Source organism: Cavia porcellus, unplaced genomic scaffold (assembly GCF_034190915.1).
Source record: "Cavia porcellus strain 051 isolate PalLab524CR breed Dunkin Hartley unplaced genomic scaffold, mCavPor4.1 scaffold_18, whole genome shotgun sequence".
In the NCBI taxonomy this organism is placed as follows: domain Eukaryota; kingdom Metazoa; phylum Chordata; class Mammalia; order Rodentia; family Caviidae; genus Cavia; species Cavia porcellus.
Genome location: NW_026947501.1, coordinates 19,828,128 through 19,836,631, shown reverse-complemented (window position 1 = coordinate 19,836,631; position 8,504 = coordinate 19,828,128). Strand labels below are relative to the sequence as shown.

Here is an 8,504-nt window from a genome sequence, read left to right as displayed (position 1 = left end):
TCAAAAATGTATCACAGATATTGTAAAAGTAAAAGGGAAGGAAAGTGCTCTAAAGGGTGTAACGGTATGTATAGTGTGTAAGATAGATGACCATAATACTAAATTTCTGTTAGATCATTGAACAGAAGAGTTTGCACTGTCAACGTTTGAGTGGCTAGCCACTTTTTTATGCTTTGATTTTGTAACTTTAACAACTATTGTTAAGATGACAATATGTAATGTATCAATTAGTGATTTTATGTTAATTTTTTATTTTTTAATTCTGTATTCTACTTTTTTCTCATTTTTTCTATTTTGTTTTTTAAATTTTTCTTTCTTTTTCTTTAAATAAAATAAAAAAATTTTTGAAGACTGATAGGTGTCAATGAAAAGGCAGAATTCAACACAAATGACATGAAAAACTATTTTCAGATATAATAACAGAAAATTTCCCAAGCATGGGGAAAGAATCTGATATACAGATAAGTGGGGCCTATAGAACTCTAAACAGCCATAACCAAAATAAATCTACATCTAGACATATAATAATCAAGACCCCTGAAATTCAGCATAAAAACAGAATACTAAAAGCTATTAGAGAAAAGAAACAGATGGCCTATCAAGGAAAGCCCATTAGGGTCATGGCTGACTTCTCAACACAAACCCTCAAGTCAAGACAAGCTTGGAGTGAAATGTTTCAAACCTTCAAAGAAAACAACTTTCAACCCAGATTGATGTATCCTGAAGAACTATGTCTTAAAATTAATGGAGAAATAAGATACTTCCATGGAAAGAACAACTGAGGAAATTCATGTCCACCAAACCAACTCTAGAAAGAATACTGAAAGATATTCTAGGTAGAGACAAAAGTGACCACAATTCCCATAACTACAGCAAAAAGAAACCACCAGGCAGGGCATGCAGTTAAACAAAGGAGAAAAGCAAGAAACAACAACAGGAAAACAACATGATAAAGATAAGCCAATGCATACATATCAGTGATAACCACAAATGTAAATGGCCTCAGCTCACCAATTTAAAAAAAATAGATTGGCAGAATACGTGAAGAATCAAGATCCAACAATACGCTATATACAAGAAATACATCTAACTCAAAAAGAAACTCATAGACTAAAAGTCAAAAGATGGGAACAATATGCCATGTGGCAGGAACCCAGAAAATAGCAGGAATAGCTATTCTGTTTGTAGGCAATGTGAACTTCAAATAAAAAATGATCACTAGAGATAAAGAAGGTCTCCGGATGTTCCTCGTGGTTCTGCTAGTGGCCGGGTGGCTGACGACGGCTGCCCTGTAACCATCGCCTGCAGAGCCCCGCAGAAGGCATCAGAATTCATGTAACAACACTGAAGGATGATGGGTAAGGATCTAACGAGCAGTTTTTGTTAACATAACCTAGGAGAGTAGACAGGTATAGGTAAATGACTTACCTGTAAACAGTAGTGTAACTGGAATAAGCCATCGGAATTTAATAGTGAAGAATGATGATCTGGAAAATTTGGAGGAAAAGAAATATTTTGGAATTGTGAGTGTAAGGATTTTAATTCACGAGTGGCCTGTGACACTGAGCTCCAGTTTGCAACTAATTGTCATTCAAGAAGAGGTAGTAGAAATTGGTGGAAGACAAGAGCGACAAAAGGATGATATTGAAGTTGATATTTTAGTTAAGGACAGGGAATACTCAGACATTCAAACTATACCCTTCCTTTGGAGGAAAACATACTGTACTCTATTTCCTGAGATAATGACATTTTATTTACCCTTCCCAACCTTTCCAAAAAGTAGGAAGCATGAATTCACTGCAGACCACCAGAAATTAATGCAACTGAAAGAAAACAATCCAAACAATTAATTATTCAATGAGTTGGTTCTTTGAAAAAATATAGTTAATAAACCCCTAAACAATCTTATCAAGAAAAGGAAAGAAAAAGCTCAAATTCATGCAGTGAGGAATGAAAAAGGTAAAGTCACTGTAGATCCTGTGGAAATTCAGAAGATCATCAATACTTACTTTGAAAATTTTTACTCGCATAGGCTGGAAAACACAGAATAAATGGACAGATCCCTAGAAACGTTTGAATTACAAAAGCTGAATCAAGAACATATAAAAATCTTGAATAATCCAGTATCAGTTACTGAAACTGCAAGCATAATTAAAAACTTACCAACAAAGAAAAGCCCAGGTCCTGATAGATTCACAGCTGAATTCTACAAGAAATTTAGAGAAGATTTAATGTCAATACTACTCAAATTCTTTATTGAAATTGAAAGGGAAGCAATTCTCTCTAACTCATTCTTGGAGGGCAAGTCTTGCTGTGACACCTAAATCAGAGAAAGACTCAACCAAAAAGGAGAACTACAGGCCAATCTCCCTAATAAACATAGATGCAAAAATTCTCAGTAAAATACTATCAAATAGAATGCAGCAAATCATCAAGAAGATTATACACCACAACCAAGTGGGATTCATCTCAGGTATACAGGGATGGTTCAACATATGCAAGTCAATAAATGTAGTAAGACCCCATCAACAAAGCCAAAGACAAAAATCACGTGAACATCTCTATTGATTCAGAAAAAGCTTTTGACAAAGTCTAACACTCATTCATTATAAAAACCCGACAGAAAATTGTAATAGTCTCTACCTCAATCTGATAAAACCCATCTATGACAAACCAACAGTCACCATCATGGTCAAAAACTGAAAGCTTTCACTCTAAAATCAGGAACAAGACAATGATACCCACTATCATCACTCCTATTCAATATAGTGCTAAAAACATTAGCTGGAGCAATCAGACAAGAGAAAGAAATAAAAGAAATAAAGATAGGAAAGAAAGAAGTTAAATTATAATTATTTGCAGATGACATGATACTCTACATAGAAGACCCCCAAAATTCCACCAAAAGACTCCTAGAGTTAATAAACAAGTTTAGTAGTGTATCTGGATACAAAGTCAGCACTCAAAAATCAATAGCATTCTTGTACACAAACAACAAACTCAATGAGAGAGAAATTATGGAAATAACACTTTTCACAACAGCATTCAAAAAATGAAATACTTAGGAATCAATCTAACAAAGGATATAAAAGCTCTATATATTGAAAATTACATTACTCTGAAAAAAGACATTAAAGAGGATGTTATAAAATAGAAATCCCTTGCTCTTGGATAGGAAGAACAACATTGTGAAAATGGCCATACTCCCAAAACTGTTATACAGATTTAACGCAATCCTGATCAAAAGATCATTAACATACTTCTCTGGTCTAAAGAAAACTTTACTAAAATTCATTTGGAAACAGAAGAGACCTAGAACAGCAAAGGCAATCATGGGCAAGACTGGAGGCATCACAATCCCTGACTTGAAACCATATTACAAGCTATTATGATAAAATCAACACGATACTGGCAAAAAAAAAAAGAGAGAGAGACCTGAGGATCAGTAGAACAGATTAGCAGATGCAGACACAACTATAAAGACACCCAGCCACCTTATTTTTGACAAAGGGGCCAAACATGTTTACTGGAAGAAAGATAGCCTCTTTAATAAATGTTGCTGGAAAAACTGGCTTTCCACATGCCAAAGACTAAAACTAGACCCATGCCTATCACCATTCACTAACTAAAGTCAAAATGGATCAAAGATCTAAATATTAAAACAGACACACTAGGGGCTGGGGATTTAGCTCAGTGACATAAGCACCTGCCTTGCAAGCAGGCAGTCGTAAGTTCGATCCCTGGTACCGATTAAAAAAAAGAAAAAGAAAAAAAAACCAGACACACTAAATCTACTGGAAGATAAGGTAGGTAGAAATCTTGAAGACATAGGCATAGGCAAACACATGAACAAAATGTAAACTGCAGAGGAAGTACTTCAAAGAACCAACAACTGGGATCTCATCTTATTAAAAAGTTTCTGCATATCAAAGAAAGTCACCAAAAAAAATAAAAATAAAAACTACTGAATGGGAAAAAATTTTAGTCCTTATATTTAGAACATACAAAGATCTGAAGAATATCAGGCCCCCCAAATTCAAAGACCCAGTTCAAAAAGGGGCATCTGGGACAAACACACACTTTTCAGATGAAGAAATAAAAATGGCAAACAAATATATGAAGAAATGTTCGACATCACTGGTCATTTGGGAAATGCAAATTAGAACAACTCTGAGATTCCACCTCCAGAAAGAATGGCTGTCATCAAGGAATCAACCAATAACAAGTGTTGGCAGGGCTGTGGGGAAAAAGGAAGTCTTCTCCACTGCTGGTGGGAGTGTAGACTGGTGCAACCGCTGTGGAAAAAGTGTGGAGATTCCTCAAAAAACTAGAGTTAGAGGTCCCATTCAATTCAGCTATTCCCTTTCTGGGTATTTTCCCAGAAGAACTGAAAATATCATGTCATAGCGATATATGTGCACCCATATTTATAGCGGCACAATTTGTAATAGCTAAATCTTAGACACAACCCAAATGTCTATCAACTGCAGAATGGATAAAAAAGATGTGGTATTTTTATGCAATACAGGATGATTCAGCTATAAAAAGGATAAACTTGAGGCTTTTATAGGCACATGGATGCAGCTGGAGGCCATAACCATAAGTGAAATAAATCAGACTCACATGTATAAATATCCTATTGTCTCCCTAGTGTAAATAAATTAAAGAGTAAATAAGATCCAAAATGTATAATAGGTAGTGTGAAAATGAAATGGGAAGACAGAGCTCAGGAGGAAAGAACAACTGGGATGGGGGGAAAGGGGAAAAGAAACAAGGGAAAATATTATATACATATATATGCATATGTAAATATATACAAGATAGCTAGACTATTGATCTCGGTTAGTTCATGGAAAAGAACAGTTTCCATTTTCTTTTCTTTTTTTATTTTTTTTGTTTTTGTCTTTTTCTTTTTTATCGGTATCAGGGATCAAACTCGGGACCACACACTTGCAAGGCAGGGGCTTATGCCACTGAGCTAAATCCCCAGCCCCCAGTTTGCATTTTTATTGTCTGACTGTTTGATCATTTTTTTATGCCTAAATCTTGTAATCTCAGCAGCTACTTGCAAGATAACAATATACAATATATATTAGCTTGTGTTAATTTATGGTTATTTTAAAATTTAGTATCATTTTTATGCTGTTTGTTTGTTTAAAAAAAGTGAGGCCAATCTGGGCAATTTAAGCAAGACTCTAGTGAGATAAAAGCTAAATTTAAGCAAGATAAAAAGCTAAAACTAAAACTGGCTGGAACATGGCACTTGTCTAGCATGCTTAAGGCCCTGGGTTCCGTCTCCGTTATGAGAGGAAAAAGAAGAGAGCCTTTGGTAAACCTAAGTTTTGCAACTCTTATACAAATGCAGAGAGCTCCCGGGTTGTGAGAGTGCACTGTGTGTGATCTCTCAGTGTTACGTAAGTGCACTTTAGGAAGTTCATCAGTTTGAATGCTAAGGTTCTGTTCTGTGTACTCTTTGGCATGCTTATGCTATTTCAATAAAAATACCCTCAGATCTGAGATCCAAACTGATTTACACGCATCCAAAGACTACCTTGTTTCTTAGGGTTCCTCCTTCCTTTTTCCTTCCACAGGTATCAGAAGGAGCACAGTTCTGTCTTAGAGAGAAGTTCTCTGTTGCTCTTTGCAGCATGGTGAACATAACACACAAATACATTCTAGGACATCCTGATGGTGTAGCATTAAACCACATCACCAGTGTGCAAGAGTTAACCAGCCTGGGCAATAAGAATAATGAACCATCCGTGGCAGAGGACCTGGTTCTTACCTGGATAGGGCAATCATTAACCAGGGGCTCTGTGTACCAGGTATTTCACTTACACTGCAAACTAAGTCAGAGAGCAAAAGCCCCCGAGGAACAAGAGAAAACAAGTACTTTGGTGAGGAAATTCAAACATCATATACCCTCCAGCTTTTAGTGCTCATTACCAAAAAATGTGTCTTCTCCAATCAGTATAAAAGAAAACACCTTAGCCAGGTGTGGTGGCGCACTCCTGTAATCACAGCACTCGGGAGGCCGAGGCAGAAGGATCATTGCGAGTTCGAGACCAGCCTGGGCTACAAAGTGAGCCCAAGGCCAGCCTGAGCTGCACAGCGAGACCTTGTCTCAAAAAGGCAAAAAAGAAAACACTTGAAGGAAGCGTTTGGTCATGGCTGCGGAGTCCAACCAAAGATCCCACCACCGTGGCCAGTTAATTCACAAGAATATTTCAGGGGGATTGGATTGGGCTTTGGTTTCCCAATGTTGAAGAGTAATTGCAGCGAGCCATGCAGCCCTCGAGGTTCCTTGGGTGAAGGACAGTGAGGGTTAGAAAATAAGAGACGGAGCTGGGGTCAGGTGGAACCCTAACTCTCCTGATGGGAGAGAAGGACCTGGCCCCTCCCTGCAGGGGCATTTACTTACACCTTTTAGCAGTTTAATGTCACATGACACCCCATTGTCCTAGCAACCACTGTCAGATTATTTTGGAACTAGGTGTTCTCCTGACTGAAACAGTTTCTTCCCAAGGCTTGCCCCAGGCGCTCTTTGTTCTTGGGATGGTCATGCTCCAGCTTTGCATGTGTGGTCAGTTTCCAGCTTCAACAGCTCCCAACAAGTAATCTAATGAAAATGCACATTTTGTCTCTTTCTTTCAATTCGGGCTCCCTCCCCGTTCCAAGGCCAACCTCAGCCGGTGCAAATAATAAAATGTGCCACTTAGTGATGAGAGTGTACTCAGCCAGAAAGGGGCGAGCACAAACAGCAAGCCAAGAGTTTGACTGTCTGATGTCATGTTTCTGTTTTATTGGTGGTTGCCAAATTAAACTACCTGAAATGAACTAGGTTGAGTCTTCCTCGCTGTGAACAGCTCTCCACCATTTTATAAGTGCAGATTTGATACTCACACCTGTAATCCCAGCACCCTGAGAGGCTGAGGCAGAAGGATTGCAAATTCAAGCCTAATCCGGGCAATTTAATAAGGCCCTGTCTCAAAATGAAAAATAAAAAGTGTTGGAGATACAGCTCAGTGCAAAGGTCCCGGGTTCAATCCCCAGTATCACAAAAAACGAACACCCACATGAGGCAGGAGACAAGGGTGTGGCAAACTGGTTGAGCAAATGAGTGTGACTTGTCAGTCTTGCAAATGTCCCATGTGTACCCACCTGCACCGAGGACCAATCAGAGAACACTATCTTCAATTCTTCTCTCGAGAGCTCAGGTGGGTTTTTGATTGGGCAGCCTAGACCTGACCTCAGCCTGCAGGTGGGGGATACAAAAGATGGCTGCCATTAAGCTCTTGGCTGCCATTAAGCTCTTGATCTCGTGTTCTCTTTCACAATGGTCTGCTCTCACCCTGCAAAGTATAGGTCTTTTCTTATTTTTAATTGGATCACACTTGCTCTGCAGGTCATGTTTCTTTTCCCACTTTTAATAAATGTAAAACCTTGCTACATTATGCACTTGTCTTATCCAATTCTTTGTCCAAGACAAGAAGACCCTAGAAAGAATCACTAGGAGTCCCCAGAACCAAAAGTCCTGTAACACACACACACACACACACACACACACACACACACACACGTGTATCAGTGTGTGAAAGGCAGAAAGGCAGTAGGATTGGAAGGCAAAGGGAACTTGAACCGCAATGCTTTTTCTTTTACTAATACGTGTTAAGACTTAAGGCAGAAACCAAGTGTGACAGCATACATCTGTAATTCTAGCCCTAGGAAAGCTGAGGCAGGATGGCAAGTGCGAGGTTAGCTTGGGCTACATAGCAAGTTCAGGCCCAACCTGGACCACTTTGTGAGACACCCTCATCTTGAAAAACCTATGTGTAAATAATTAAGTAAGTGTAAGTGAAAGGATCTTGCCCCGTGTGGGACATTGTAGCAGGTAAAGCCTTGGAGGCGGAAACCAGAAGGCTCTATCTTCCCCGCCCCTAGGAATTTACCTGTGGCGCCAAATGAATACCAATGGGCTACCTGTGCATCACGAATGCCCCTTAGGCTCCACCCCAAACCTAAGCTACATGTATGCCCCCACACCACATGTCCAACGGAGAGATCGCCAGCCCCGGAGAAAATGCCAGCCCCCGGAGACCCCGAAGGGTCAGGGGGTCTCTCTCTTAAAATAAAGGTCATTTATATTTCATACTTCTTATATTTTCTATCATATGGTTCCCAGACTGGGAATCCAATTCTATCAGTAAGTTACTAAGTGACAAGAACTAGCCAGATGTGGTACACACCTGTGATCCCAGCACTCAGGAGGCTGAGGTAGGACGGTCGCCATGAGTTTGAGGCCACTCTGGGCTACTTAAGCAAGTTCAAGGCCAGCCTGAACTGCATAGCGAGAATCTGTCTCTGAATGAATGAATAAATAAATAGAACCGTCCTGCTGATGCAGGATGCGCTATTCAGGATGGTAGGAAGGACTCGGGGGAGGCAGGACACAAGACAACTCATGTTAGACTGTGAAGCCCTGCAAGGATGCTCGCAAAACAGAG

General features: G+C 39.3%; 1 pseudogene; it reads left to right on the top strand.

Annotated features, from left to right (window-relative positions):
* Window positions 1-1,211: 1,211 nt before the first annotated feature.
* Window positions 1,212-1,783, top strand: LOC100727300 (glycoprotein integral membrane protein 1-like; annotated as a pseudogene).
* The last annotated feature ends 6,721 nt before the right edge of the window (window positions 1,784-8,504 follow it).